Below are 15,448 nucleotides of genomic sequence, written 5' to 3' on the forward strand. Positions count from 1 at the left end.
CAGAAGTACACAAAGTTTCGGTGACAAATAAAAAGTCCAATCCGCATGAGATAAAAAAAAAGTCATTAAGAATAAAGGTCTTGTTTACCATCAATCTGGTGTTGATCAAAGCCATCCTTAGCTGCAGTGAATCCTTAATTGGCTGTGATGCCCGAGACAGCAAATGGAGATGGTGCAAAGACACTGATTATCCGTTTAGTTGAGTCTGACTCTCGGTCTTGGACTTTCCCTTTTGGCTGTTCTGCACCTAGGCCAGTGCCCGTTTTGCTGGTGTCAAGCCAGCGCGTTTTTGGCGGCTTCGTGTTCTTGTTCCACTGACCATTCCCAGCATCATTGCTTTCTCTGATAAACCGCATTGCATCACGTGGCCAAAGTAAGTGAGCCAGAGTCTGGTGATCTTTCCCTCAAGCGACATTTCTGGCTTGATGCTCCGGAACTTCTTTGTTGGTAACCCTTGCTGTGCATGCTATTCGTAAAAGTCTTCTCCAGCATCATTGCTCGAAAGCGTTAATCCTCCTTTGGTCAGCTTTTTTCAGGGTTCATCTTTCACACCCATACACTGATATGGGGAACACAGTAGCATGGACCAATTTGCATTTGTTTGTGAGGCTGACTGATTTAGCTCCTCCAGATTTGGTGCATGCTCAGCATCATACTACGGCCTAAGGCAATTCGTAGCTTGATTTCAGGGCCACAATCTCCAATTCGATGCATCATGGATCCCAGGAAGCAGAAATCCTTGACACATTCAATCTCTTCACTATTGATGGTTATTTTGACTGCTCCCTTTCCAACTGTTGTCATGATCTTCCTCATTTTGATGTTGAGGTGGTGGCCCATCATTTCGCATTCCTTTTTGATTCTTAGTATGAGGTGTTTCAGACCATCTTCCGTTTCTGGGAGTAATGTTGTATCATAGGCATAGCGGAGATTGTTGATATTTCTGCCGCCAATCTTGACACCGATTCTTCCAGATCTAATTTCCTCATGATTATTTCTGTGTAAAGATTGAAAAGAAAAGGAGACAGGATACAACCTTGTCACATGCCTTTCCCAATCTTGACCCACTTAGTGTCTGTGTTGTCTTCGGACAGTTGCTTCTTGGTCTGCATAAAGGGATCTTATCAGCTGGATCAAGTGTGCTGACGCTCCCAGTTCTTGCAGGGCCTTCCATAGCTTATCATGTTCGATGCAGTTGAATGCCTTGCTGTATTTGATGAAGCACATGTAGATGTTTTTCTGATACTTGTGACATTTCTCAATAATCAGATTTGCGATATGGTCACAGGTACCACGACCTCGCTGGAACCCAGCTTTTGAGTCAGGTAGTTCTACTTCGATGACTGGATGCAGACCCTGCTGTATGATCTTCAGAAAGACTTTACTGAATCAGTGCTATTGTACAATAGTTGCAACAGTCCCTTGCATTGCCTTTCTTAAATAGTGGGATGAATGCTGATCTCTTCTAATCCTTTGGCATCCTACTGGTTTCCCAGATCTTCTGGCAGATCGCTGTGATAGCCACTGGTGGAACAGCCCTCAGCATTTCTGCTGGGATGCAGTCAATACCAGTTGCCTTGTTCTTTGGTAACTGCTTCAGTGCCCATACAACTTCCTCGTCCAGGATGGCTGGCTCCAATTCCACTGGGTCGTCATGGGGTGGCTCAGGGTCGCTGGTGCTTGCATACAGCTCTTCTGTGTATTCTCACCATCTGATTCTGATGCCTTGTTGGTCAGTCAGGACCTTCCTGCTCTTTTCTTTGATTTGTTCCTTTGTGGGCAGTAAAGGGAGTTCGAATTTTCTTAACCTGTGTAAAGAGACCTTTTCGACAGTGCTCCTCCATTTGCTTGCATAACTGATCCCAGTATGCTTCTTTGTCCTTCCTTGCTGCACTTTGAAACTTCGCATTTAGCCTCCTAGCCTTATCTTAGTCCCTGGCAGTTTTGGCTGCTCTTCTTTTCTAGCTGTGATTTTGATGGTTTCTGCCGACAGACATTTCCTCCTTTTCTCTGGTTTCTTGTATGGTATGCGTTTCTTCACTGTTTCAATAATCATGGATTGGATTTCCTTCCACAATCCGTCTGGCTGTTTGCATGCCAAGAAGTTAGAATCTGTTCTTCACTTCAGTTGTGTATGAAACAGGAAACTTGGAGACATCAAATCACTTTTTTTGGAGCATTCTTTTTGATGTTTCAGAATTTCACCTTGATGGTGGCTATAAGCAGCTCGTGGTCAGAACAGCTGTCAGCACCAGGAAATGTTTTGATGGCAAGGACAGAACTTTTCCAGCATTGACTGCAAAGGTTGTACTGTACTGCAAAGGTTGTACTGCATCTGATTGCGATGCTGTCCACTGGGGCTGTCCAGGTTGACAGATGGCATTTCAGTTGCATGAACCATGTATTTGAGACGCTGAGATGGTTTTCATGACAGAATTGGACCAAATGATCACCAGCATCGTTCCTTTCACCCAGTCCAAACTAGCCTATGATGTTCACCTCTTCCTGACTGCCGACCTTCGTGTTGAAGTCACCCATGATATAAATTATATTCTTTTTTGGCACCTGTTCCAGTGCTTCCACGATTTTGGCATAAAAGTGTTTGATTTCATCTTCTGTAGCATCTGTCCTTGGAGCACAGAGCACATGTAAGACCATGATACTGGTGTAGCTGTCAACTGCACGGGCGATGTTCTTGTGTGTTATAAAGGTCGCTACGTTCCTTTTAAGTTCTTGACCAGAATAATAAACTGAAAAGTCATCCGATTGGAAGTGCCTGTTATATTTCCACTGTAATTCACTGATTTCAAGCAAATACATGTTGAGTCTGGTACTTTCTCGCTTGATGTCCAGTTTCCCTTGACTCATTCACATGCGATCTTGTGCGTTTTCATGCAGTATAGATCCTTTCTTTTATTGCAGGCAGCATCAGCAGCTGGGCTTCCCAAAAAATTTCATAAGTTCCCAGATTACTCACAAGTGATCTTTGCTCTTCCCCAGTCACTTTTTGGGTACTTACTGGCCTGGGGGGCCCACCATTGGGTACCAGATTTTAAGTATGTGAGAGAATTTCATGATTTTTCCAAGATTTTCCAGGGTAGGTCACCAGGTCTTCGCCCAACCCTCCCCATCTGCCAAGGCTTGGGACCGGCATGCAGGAGTCACCCTACACGGGAGTAAACACACTACACTTCGCCAAACACCATCGCCCTCACCTACACCATCACCTCGAGTGATGCAGAGGTAGTTCATCTGAAAAGACTGAAAAAAAGGTCTATTCCCAAAATGCACTGGTTCTAGCGAATACCAACGGATAAATCGTTTGCAGTCAGTTTCATGGCTGGCTGGAACAAGGCTGGAACTCCAACTTAGATGCCAAGAGAAGCTTAAGCTTAACGGCAAGGTCTCCTCATTTTCCTCATGTTTTTGGTGCTTCATCCCAGGTAGGAAACATGGCAGGTGGCACAGATATGCAGGTATGGACACCAGTAGAGGAGGGGGAGCGTAATGTGGACCTCTCTAAACTTGCATAAACAACTCATCAGAAGTAATTTAAATGTTCAGGAGTGTTTGAGGATCATATACCAGAAGCAGCAAGACATTTTGAATTGTAAAAGACATAAAACAAGCCGGGCAGCAAATGGTAAGCCACACACAACAGCACCATCTTGATTCCACTAAACAACATAACCAAGCCTCCTCCATGTTTCACAGTAGGGCTGATGTGACTTCCCAAAAAGATCCAGTTTTGTCTCATCTGTCCAGAGGAGAAGCAATGTGGCGTGTCAATATGCATTTTAGCATAATTCTAGTCTTTTTTTTATGCCTTTCAACAGTGAAGTTCTCTTGTCTCTTCTTTCATTAGTTCAAAAAGCAACGGATGGTGCGATCAAACACTGATGTATCTTGACCATGGAGTTCAGCTTGTATCTCTTTGGAAGTCTTCCTTGGCTCTTTCTCTACCATTTGCACAATCCTTCTGTTCAATCTGTGGTCGATTTTACTCTTGCGGCCACGTCCAGTGAGGTTGGCTACAGTCCCATGACCTTAAACTTCTTAATTTTTTGCAGCTGTAGTCACAGGAACATCAAGCTGCTTGGAGATGGTCCCAAAGCCTTTACCTTTAACATGATTCTCTACAATTTTCTTTCTGATCTCCTCAACTCTCCTTTGCTTTCTCTGGTCCATGTTTAGTGTGGACACAATAGTGCACACAATGATACCAAACAGCAGAGTGACGACTTTTCTCCATTTAAACACGCCGAAGGACCGATTACAAGATTGAAGACACTAATTAAAGAAGACAGTTAGTTTGAAATATCACTATTATCCAATTATTTATAATCTTTTCTAGGGGTACCAACAAATCTGTCCATGTCATTTTAGAATATCTTTGTAGAATAAGCAATAATTTATCTCTTTTCACACATCCTTTGTTTTACTCTATGACAGTGGTCACCAACCCTGTTCGTGAAGATCTACCTTCCTGAAGACTTTAGCTCCAACCATAACCAGCCATCTAATCATTGCCTTAAGAAGTCCTTGATCAACTAAAACAGGTGTATTAGATTTGGGTTGGAGAGGAAACCTGCAGGAAGGAAGATATCGAGGAAGAGGGTTGGTGACCACTACTCTATGACATCCCAAAGGCATGCAGGTATACATGAGACAATTGCTTTTAATTTCATAACTTTCCAGGAAGACTAAAGCATTGTTTCAATTAGCTGTAAGGGTACCAACAAATTTGTCCACAAATTTGTTTATTTGCTACGAAGTAAAAAAGCTGGTTAATATCCTCTAAGTGTGATGATTCTATAATTTTTGCCAGGGGTTGTAATTTTATCAAACCATTATGAGTTTATTAGCATTAAGGGAGATTCTTGAGAGCCTAATTTATTAGGACATTTATATTCATCCAAGCTTTTATGTATTGTGTATTTTACATTTTGCATAGTTGTACTGCTGAATCTGGCTGTAGTGATATCTGTGTATCATCAGCAGTGTCAGCACTCTGTTGTAAATAACGGGGACTGGATATAAAAGTTTAAATTGAAATCTTGATAGACACCATACTACACACTTTTGTGCAGTATGGCAAATGGTATTGACCATGTTAACCTCTTTGTACATATTTTCCTTAAGCCTAATCTCCTCTATTGAAGCATGTGCTCAGACAACACTGTTGTTACATCTTTGAGCTGAAATATCATAGAGTGCATATGTGGGCTAACCTGTAAGTGGACCTTTGATGATGACCCTATTACTTAAAAAAAAGGCCACCATTGGCCAATTAGCTTTCAACAAGCATTTAATAGGTTTAACACTGACCTATTGTCATGAAACTTGAATGGTAGTTTCGGGTTGGGAACCACGACTATCTGATGCAATCTTATGCAAATTAGTTTGTTATTTTTGCTCAAAATATAAAAACAATTGCCTTTTGGTCCATTTAGCTCTGCCTATGGAAATTTGTGATAATTTGTGATTGCATAATATCCTAAACTACCTTTTCAAAATGGTCCTAGGATTTTTAGCCAACTTTCACAAACTTGATGAAAAAATACTCAGGTGTGTGTGTGAACCACAATAATGATCAAAACATGACATTTCTAAACAATATGACCACCATATCTCAATTAATTCTAAGGAGGTGGAGACTAATTTACACATACAGCTCTAACTCATGTTTGCTTGCATGGTTTCATACAAAACTTGAAAGGCATGTACAGTACTAGTAAGCCATGCAACTTACTCAAATTAGCCACTGAGGAGTGGTGTTCTTAGTTTTTCCACACAAAAACAAGTACATTTCTGAAAAAGGTTAATATTGAAATTTCATTTTTCTTGTAATCCTTTGGCCGAACACATAAAAAAAATCCTTTTGGACCATTTAGCTACACCCACTCCAATTTAACTATATTTTTGCAAACTAGTCCTAGAGGTTTTTGTCCTATGTTCCCAAAATTGGTGGCAAATTACTCAGCAGTGTCTAATATTCAGGAATTATCAAAAGCATGTTGAGAATTGCAAAAACAAGGTGGCAGAGCTTGATTAAGTAAACCAGCTGTAACTGGAGACTGGTTATATGGATCCACAAGAAACTTGAAAGGCACATTCAGGCCAATGTTATGAGAAGGTTGTTACATGTTAAATGTTACAATTTCATACTTATAAATTTATGTTAATCTCTGGCTGTGGATATATTTATTACTATGATTATGATGATCCATCCATCCATCCATCCATCCATCCATCCATCTTCTACCGCTTACTCCTTTTCAGGGTCATGGGAAACCTGGAGCTTATCCCAAGGAGCATCGGGCACAAGGCGGGGTACACCCTGGACAAGGTGCCAGTCCATCGCAGGGCACAATCACATACACACTCACACACCCATTCATACACTACGGACACTTTAGACATGCCAATCAGCCTACCATGCATGTCTTTGGACTGGGGGAGGAAACCGGAGTACCCGGAGGAAACCCCCGCAGCACAGGGAAAACATGCAAACTCCGAACCCCGGACCCTGGAGGTGTGAGGTGAACGTGCTAACCAGTAAGCCACCGTGCGTCCCCCTATTATGATGATAATGATGATGATGATGATGATTATTATTATTATTATTATTATTAAGTGTTATTCTACTATATACTTTGTACTAATCAACAGGACTAGTTTGTGGAACATACGTGTACATACATTAAAGTAAAGCTAAATAAAAATTAATATTAATCAACATATAAAATGTATAAACAATAATATTACTGTATGTGAGGTTAACAATATGTTAAATTGTGTAGAATAACACTCAGGTGTGTGATTTGAGGCACAGCTTGGTACTGGAGGCTGAGCAGGACAGAAAACTTGCATGTAGACAATGTTAAAAGAAAGTACAGATGTGGCCATTAAAAATGAGCAAGAAAGAGAATGTGATCTTGCAGTACGCCGTGATACACTGTGGTATGTCACTCAGTCAGTCAGCGCTGGCAAGACCGTAAGGTGGCAGTCATGTCACATTCTTTGACCGAGCAAACTGATTTCTAAAGGTGTAGTAGACATGACATTGCATTACATTTAAACAAATTAGAGTTAAACGAATTTCCTCATCTTGATTGATAATGTTATTAAAAAGCTAAGGCTCTGATATTTGACCATTGTTTTATTCTAATGTTAATGTTAACAGTAATTTCATTAAACAGTAACAGAAGGTAGCTGGTAGGTCACTCCCCTGGCCTCAAGAGACACACTAGCGACCTACAGTATGCTATAGGCTATACAGTTGAGAGTTCTTTAGTGCGTACACCTCCCATACTTATGGTTGACGCTGGTTCAAGCCCTGCCCTGAGCAGGTGGACCGGCAACAAGAGAACATTTCAAAAATAAAGTTGTAGCATTATGAGATTGTGGTCATAATATATTGAGAATAAAGTCATAGCATTATGAAAAAGTATCATTTTGAGAATAACACATATTAATGGTAAAAATACGGCATGAATATCACAACAATAGAAAGCCGAGCCAGCAGCTTAATCAATGCAAGAAATGGATGTCAAGGATTTAGTTGAATCTGACTTCAGGATTGTACAGAAGCCCTAAGTAGCCATGCATTATTAATATTTTTCTTTCTTGTTTTCTCATGATCTCAACTTAATTTTCTCGTGATCTCAACATAACAAAAGTTGTTTTCTCGTGATCCCGACTTAATTTTTCTGTGTACTCGACATCCATCATCCAAGTCAATGGGTTTTTTGAATGGGTTTTTGGTTAAATGCTTGAAATAAGGTCTGTGTTTAAAAAAGCTCAAGATATGTTCACGTTTTATACTACGACATAAAATACATCAGTAATACGCCACTGGTCATTTTGTGAAGCTTTTATGTGTCTTGAAAAAGATGCTTGGTAACAAGTGGCTAAATGGAACTACAGAGGTTGTCAGGGACATTAAACGTCATCACGTCAAACAGGAAATCTCATTTACTACAGCCTTGTTGTGTTTATATTTGTGCTCTTACAAACTATTCCAACTCAAACTTTCGAACTTGTAGATTTATCAGTTTATAATATTTTCCAGTTGTAGTGTTTTTTTAAAATAAAGGTTGAAAGAGTTGTTGGAAGCATCGTGGTGGTGACACTGAAGTCATGCGACCATGGTGTAGTTTGTTTATAGCTTAACATTAGCTTTTACTTCTGCCGATTGTATTTACACTGCAAAATTCATAAAAGTTGTGTTCATTTGTGAAGATTGTCTTAAAGAACAAAAGTTTATCATAAACTTTAGTTGGTCACAGAGCAACTTATTTTCTGCAATAATCTAAAAACCAATGAAAAAAATCCTATTGGCTTTTTGTTGAGGGATCCAGGGTGATGCTAATTTCTGGGGTGGCCTACAAAAATACACCATCCCTGCAGGATTGATGACTTCCTCAATAGTGTCCAACACTTCAGAAGGGGCCATCCCTCTCTCTTAATGCGGAGATACAGTCCATCTCTACAGTGGCCAATTAAATTTATGATGGTGAAGATACCAACGTGCATGTAATACCAGTACCTTTCACAAAGCACAAGATTTTCTCGAGATAAAATTACGTCATGAGAAAACAACTTTTGGTTATGTCAAGATCACGAAAAAAATTAAGTTCATATCACGAGAAAAGTACTTTTAGTTATGTCGAGATCATGAGAAAATTAAGTTGTGATTAGGAGAAAACAACAAAGAATAAAAATTATAATGAATGGCGGCTTAGGGCTTCAGTTGGATTGGGTTCAGCAACAAAGAAATTCTTTGGCGGCGTCCGAAATCGCATATTATGACAGTACATACTGAATTGGAACAGTACGTACTAATCATTATGTGTGTATTATGACTACAATCTCTGACATACTACATCCGCCATGTTAGCACTGTCATGTAACCTTCGACGTCATCATAAACACAAAAATCTTACACAAGTTAACAATTTATTCTGGTATTGTAAACAAGTCCTGTTTAACCAAGGTTTAATACTTAAAATGAGCCGACGCAGTCTTCCGCATTTTTTTTCTGAGCTCGTCCGCACCAGTCCCGTTGCATCATGGGATTGTTTGACTTGCGTAGTGTGCATTGGTCGCATACTACAAAATCTCGCCGGAAGCGATACACCAACTGGGTATTTCTCACCTACTGTTGCTCACATACTTAGAATTCGGACATACTACCCCTCTGGTGTACTGCTTTTCATCTACTATATAGTAGATCAGTATGCAGTTTCAAATGCAGCCTTTATGTTTTTGAAGAGGATGAATCCTGTTACTTTTTCACCAGTTACTTATTGATGCGTGGAGCTCCCCTTCCCCTCACTATTATCACCTCTCAGGAATAAATGACTCCCCACCCCTCCTGTGTGATATCAAATTGAAGAATAAAACCACAGCAGTCTGGGCAATTTTAAAGCATCAAAGCCATAGAATGAAAGAATTAGTACATTCAAGCATTATTTTATATTACATGTTTAAATTGCTATGCATTCTTGTCTATACTTAATACAACACAACAAAACATTATTGTTTCAAAGACAAAAATATAATCGTGCCAGTAGCCTGTATTAATTTCTTTCATTACAAAACTAAAGTTTTAATTAAAATAAACAAATAAATGGATGATGTGTACTGAATATTAAAAAGCAGCCCATAGTTTTATATTTTTGCATAGTTTTTAATTTGACTATGTAATTTTTGAACTACTATGTAATTGTAGTTCATTCTCACGTTGAGGACATTAAGTTCACGGTCTTGAAATCATAGCTAGCCTAGGGCTTTAGCCCCGCTGTTTTTCCGGTTGTTGAAAACAGTAGCATTATGAGAATAAATTCATAATATTCTGAGAATAAAGTCGTAGTATTATGAGAATAAAGTATCATTTTGAGAATAACATATATTAATCATAGAAAAACAGAATCATCACAATGATAGAAAGCTGAGTCAGCAGCTTAATCAATGGAAGAAATGGATGTAGAGGATTTAATTAGCTAAATCAGACTTCAGGATTGGGTTCTGCAACATTGAAATTCTTTGTATTTTTGACAAAGAGTCTGACAAACGGGATTTACTACTATTATCACCTCTCAGGGACAAAGGACCCCCCACCCCACCTGTGTGACATCAAAGTAAAGACAAAAATACATTTTTTGCCAACCACAACAGACCACCGCCATACTGTATAGGTGGTTGCTCAGTGGTTAAGACATTGGACTACTGATCAGAAGGTTTTAAGTTAAAATCCCAGCTCTGCGTAGCTTCCACTGCTGGGCCCTTAAGCAAGGCCCTTAACCCTCATCTGCTCAGTTGTATAAATGAGAAAAATGTAAGTCACTCTGGATAAGGGCATCTGCCAAATGTTGTACAATTTAAATGTCAATGCTTACAAAAATACATTCAGCAATTTTTTTTTTTTTTTTTTTTTTTAAAGAAATTTTTTAATTGCTATGTGGGATTAGATTTTTAAACAAAAGCACAGCAAAGCGGGCTGGCCTTGGTCTCCTGTCTGGTTCCACTGAATCTAGGTATAGTTTTTTCTCTTTCTCCTGGGACACAGTTAAACACAGATCGGGTACAATCAAACCCGGGAGGATAGACCGACGAATGTGATGATGTGAATTTGAAGAAGTGTTTGGGGTTTCTGGCAGTCTCAGACAGAATGGGGAAATTACTGAAGAGTAATGGAGTGAAGTGTTAGGCAAAGGAGAAACTGCTGATGTACATCTTTGAACTGGTGGCTCACAATACGTGTTGAATGATGAAATTTCGGCAAGTGGACCCATTAATCGCCCATTAAATTTGCATGTGAATCCCAAGCTACTCATAAGCTATTCAAGCTACAGTAAGTGAGCATATGCATTTTACTCCCTGGATTGTTCAATGAAACAAACTGATTTCCTTTTCTAAAAAAAAAAGTTTTTAAAAAGTTAGTGATATTTTCACTTACTTTTCAAAAAAATTAACAACATTCGTGCTAACATATTTATGCTAACAATATTTGTGCTAAGTGCTAACAATGTGCTAACAATAATTAATGCTCTAAAGATGAAAAAATTCTTACTGCATTTGGAATACGCAGTGATTTGTCATTGTAAAATAATGTTACAAAGCCTTTTATTATATTTATGCATAGTTTTTCATTTCACTGTCATTTGCAATGCTTCATGGGATTGTAGTTCATTCATACGTTAGAGATTAAGTACACAGACTTAATCCATTTTTGTTATTTCATACAGTTGTTTGCTGGAGTTAATATTATTCTAAAATGTGAAAAAAAAGTAGAATAAGCAAGTGTTTCAAAACTTTTGACAGACAGTGTACCTTTATTAAATAAACTTTGTTTCTTTTGAACAATGCAGAAATTTGTGTAAAAAAACCCCTTTAATTTTAAATAAATAAACAAATGGATGAAATCTTTCACTACTACAGGTTCTGGAAGTAAAAATCGCGGAACTCTGCAGCAAATGCTCACTCCCAAGAAGCACTGAGAATGACGTAATCAAGTTGATGTCCTTACACTCTATAACTACTTAAATGTTTGTATATACCTTAATATTTTGCAATAAACAAACTGTATTGTTTCTATATTTATAACCAATGACCACTAAATAACAGTAGTTTTATATTTCTGCACAGATTTTATTTTTATTTTATTTACTTTGCACGTCAGAGGTTGTCAACCTTTTGTAACTAAAGCCCCCTAAGCCTCCCCTATCATGTGGCATGCCCTCACCCCATATTGGAGGAGACCAGATATAATGATTATCTATTCTATATAAAATCTCTCTATCTATCTATCTATCTATCTATCTACCTATCTATCCATCCATCTATACCTATTCTATAATCTGTTTTTGATAGATAGATAGATTTTTTTTGCTTTTGTGTTTGTTTTTTTTTTACTTTTTTAATTACTTTTTATAACTTATGATTCTTTAAATAACTTTTATAAAACTATATAACAGACAGGTATGGAACATGAATGATATAAAATGTTTCTGAACACTATAACTACTTTGAACAAGAGAACTGGGCTGTAATAACATATACTATTTAACATGTTGCATTACATTCGTCTTGCATTCTAAAAAAACATTTGCATGTGAATTATGAAAATTGGGATGAAGGGTGTGTCTCATTAGCCATGACATTGTTAAATCTCCGGCTCTCAGCCACTCACTGAACAGAGCAGATGCAGAGAGAGTTGAGAGTGCAGCGGGAAAGCAAGACCTTGCTCTTGCAGGACAGTACTGACGACATATGGAAAGTTGCTAAAGTTTGTCCAAAAAGTCGCTAGGCCCTTTATTTTTCAAAAAAAAAAAAAAAGTAGATAAAAGCTAGATAAAAGGCAGCTAAGCTCTGCCTCTCCCTAGCAAAAAGAAAATACAGAGGGAGAGGGAATGCAGGGTTTTTCCATTTATCCACAATCTATTTGAAAAGCGATAAAATATACAGTGTACCCGAATGATGCCCTGTCTGTTTTTTTTTCTTGAAAACAATTGGCACCCCCCGACTGATCTCTCCTGGTTGAGAATCACTGGACTACGTCATTCACAATGTTTCAGGAGAATGTAATTCAATTCCACATTGAGGACGTGGTCTTAAGTACACAGTCTTGTAGGCGTAGCTAGACCCTTCAGCCCCCTTGTTTTTCCATCTCAACAAACAAGATCCATCCAGTAAGTGTCAATGTCACATAGCTCAAATAGCTCCACTTGATAATGCAGTTCATCATCACCGTGAAAAATTATTGACCGACAAGTTCGAATCTCATGAGAATGGGAAATTTATATAAGCTTCTTTTTGGCTGAATTAGTGTAATCAAACCAATTATTTCACATCTTTACAATGACACCTAAACTAACATGTAATTGTCATATTTCAGCTTAGCCGCGGCTCGGTTTCCCGGGAAACACTGCTAACTACAAACATGGACGCTGAGGACTACACTTCCCACACACGCATGCGCTCACCTTCCCTGGAGGACAAACACTTCATCAGACAATGCCCTCTCAAGCAGCACCGTGACCTAGGAGATAGTGGAACGGCTAATCCACATCAGCCAGGGGAGAGTTTGGGTCCTTCAACCCAGATCGTATCTCAACCTGCATTTTTGCTACCTGTCATAGTGGAATACTCAGGACTGTCTAATACTTTAGAAGTGCTGAATGACTCAGGAGCGGCATGGAATTTCATTGACCAGACCACCGTACAGCAGAACAACATCCCCGTTCGTCCACTAATCACACCACGTCGGATTCAAGCCATTGATGGGGCCCCCACTGGTTCACCACTCATTGTACTGAGCCACTCAACCTCCAGACCAGCGCACTCCATCAGGAGAGCATGGTGTTTTACGTCACGGTGTCAGCCAGACATCCAGTGGTTCTAGGCCTCCCCTGGTCAGAACAACACAACCCAGGTATTTCATGGACTCACAAGGAGACCATGCACTGGTCCCCCCATTGCATAAACCATTGCCTTCAGACACCAGTGATCACACTAGCGACCACCTCCATCAAAAGCCCAGATAAAACCGCCACAGTCCACATTTCACCCGAATACCAGGACCTTAGTGAGGTGTTTACCAAGAAAAGGGCTAGTGGATTACCACCTCGTCGGCCCTATGACTGTGCCATCGATCTGCTTCCGGGAACTACACCACCCCAAGGAAGGGTTTACCCATTATCACAGACTAAACAGAGAGCTATGGAAGAGTACATCCAGGAGGCACTACAGCAGGGTTATGTAAGACCTTCTACATCCCCCGCCTCCACAGGATTTTTCTTTATGGACAAGAAGGGAGGAGGGCTCTGACCATGCATAGACTACAGGGGTTTAATCAGTGCTGCATCAAGTATCTCTACCCTCTCCTGTTAGTATGGGTCGCCCTAGAACAACTTCCGTGCCGCCACCATCTTCACAAAACTGGACCTCCGCAGTGCATACAACCTGGTCCGGATCAGAGAGGGAGACGAGTGGAAGACGGGGTTCAGCACCACCTCCGGTCACTATGAATACCTGGTAATGCAGTATGGGCTCTCTAGCGCTCCCTCAGTTTTCCAGTGCTTAATAAGCGACGTCCTAAGGGATATGCTGGGACATACCGTGATCATGTACATCGACGAGCTCTTGATCTATTCCAGTTTCAAGGAGGAGCATGTTCACCATGTCTGGAAGGTCCTGCAAAGACTACTCCAGCAATAGATTTACGTAAAAGCCTAAAAATGTGAGTTCCATAAGGACACCATTTCATTTCTGGGGTACATCGTCAGCCCTGAGGGGGTTACCATGGACCAAGTTAAAGTGAAAGCACTGGAAGAATGGCGACACTGGCTGCAGGGGGCTACACATCCCTTTGTCATATTCACCAATCACAAGAACCTAGAATATCTACGTACCGCCAAGAGGTTATCACCCCGTCAAGCACGATGGTCACTATTCTTCGCCAGGTTCCAGTTCACCCTGTCGTACAGACCCGGATCCAAGAACAGTAAGGCTGACGCCCTGTCTCGTCTGGACAGCATTGAGGTTCTGAGGAACCACGAGGAGTACATCATACCCCCCTCCTGTATTATTAGTGCCCTGGAGTAGGAGCTGGATCAAACACTAGAAAACATTCCCCAGTCACAGATTCCAGCGACATGCCCTTCGGGAAGATGATTTGTGCCAGAGCGGTACCGACAGGAACTCATTGTCTGGGCCCACATGGCGGTTGCCACAGGTCACTCAGGTGCACAACGCACCTACCATCTGTTGCGGGAAAAGTACTGGTAGCCTAATATGGAGAGGGAGGTACACAGAGTAGTGGCGTCATGTTCATCGTGTGCTCAAAGTAAAGTTCCACGGACACTCCTGGCCGGCAAGCTGAAGCCCCTACCTGTACCAGAACGCCCACAGTCACATATCTCCATTGACTTTGTTAAAGACCTACCGAGTCCCCAGGTAACACAACCATTCTGGTGACAGTAGACCGATTTTCGAAGTCAGTAAGGCTCATTCCACTACATGCCCTGCCCACCGCCTTCATGACAGCCGAGTTACTATTTCAGCATGTATTCAGGTACTTCGGCGTCCCGGAGGAAGTAGTCAGTGATCGGGGACCGCAGTTCACATCCAGGGTATGGTTTAGTTTTATGGAAAAAATGGTGATCATGGTCAACCTCACATCTGGTTATCATCAACAAGCCAACGGCCAAGTGGAACGAGTCAACCAGAAAATAGGCCAGTTCCTTAGAACATTCTGTGCCTCAAGCCCCGAGGACTGCAGCAGATTCCTCCCTTGGGCCAAATATGCACAGAATTCGCTGCGTCACTCAGCCACAGGTCTCACACTGTTCTAGTGTGTACTAGGTTACCAACCCCCACCTGTTCCCCTGGAATGCGAACCCCACAGAATCACCAGCAGTGGATCAGTGGTTCCAGAGGAGCG

At 40.6% G+C, this 15,448-nt stretch overlaps 1 protein-coding gene across 4 annotated transcripts in view; it reads right to left on the reverse strand.

The window, feature by feature from the left end:
- arid4b (AT-rich interaction domain 4B) overlaps positions 1 to 15,448 on the reverse strand; it is a 165,957-nt gene that overhangs the window by 30,608 nt on the left and 119,901 nt on the right. The window lies entirely within an intron of this gene.

This window comes from Ictalurus furcatus, chromosome 3, assembly GCF_023375685.1.
Source record: "Ictalurus furcatus strain D&B chromosome 3, Billie_1.0, whole genome shotgun sequence".
Taxonomy (NCBI): domain Eukaryota; kingdom Metazoa; phylum Chordata; class Actinopteri; order Siluriformes; family Ictaluridae; genus Ictalurus; species Ictalurus furcatus.